The 540-nt window shown below is 38.0% G+C and overlaps 1 protein-coding gene across 1 annotated transcript in view; it reads right to left on the minus strand.

Annotated features, from left to right (window-relative positions):
* BCKDHB (branched chain keto acid dehydrogenase E1, beta polypeptide) overlaps positions 1–540 on the minus strand; it is a 454972-nt gene that overhangs the window by 7146 nt on the left and 447286 nt on the right. The gene's annotated exons all lie outside the window — the stretch shown is intronic.

Here is a 540-nt window from a genome sequence, read left to right on the forward strand (position 1 = left end):
ATAACTCAGGTTGTTGATGAGTCTCCCTCCAATTCTGATGCCACATTCATTCTCTTAGAGCCCAGCCTCCTGGATGATTTAATCATATGACCAATGACATCCTAAGCTCACCTTTTTACTGCCTGCCCTATATGCATCCATGTCTCAAGTATCACCTTGAGTGACTTCCCCCACAAAGTATTCTTTGTGACACTTTCCTAACCCCACACTACAGATGAAGGAAAGAGATTCTGCTCTGAGGTCCTAAACCAGTCACTAGACACACAGTGATATCCAGGAGGTTGGAGAGGTGGTTTGAAAATAAAAAATCTCAACCTTGTAGAACTCTGGAGGAAATGAACTTTAGGGGGAAAACCAGTTATTTAAATTGAAACAATCTAAAAAGGGATATTATAATAGGAAAACAATATTCAGTTTACATTCATAGCCATTACCTTTGATTTTATTACATGCATTTATAAATTGCTTTGCTTCATAAAGAATCTAGGGACAAAATGGGTGACCATGGCGAATATTATGCTAAGTAAAATATCTCAGTCA

Source organism: Elephantulus edwardii, unplaced genomic scaffold (assembly GCF_000299155.1).
Source record: "Elephantulus edwardii isolate Elephantulus edwardi_28Jun2011 unplaced genomic scaffold, EleEdw1.0 scaffold00229, whole genome shotgun sequence".
Lineage (NCBI taxonomy): Eukaryota > Metazoa > Chordata > Mammalia > Macroscelidea > Macroscelididae > Elephantulus > Elephantulus edwardii.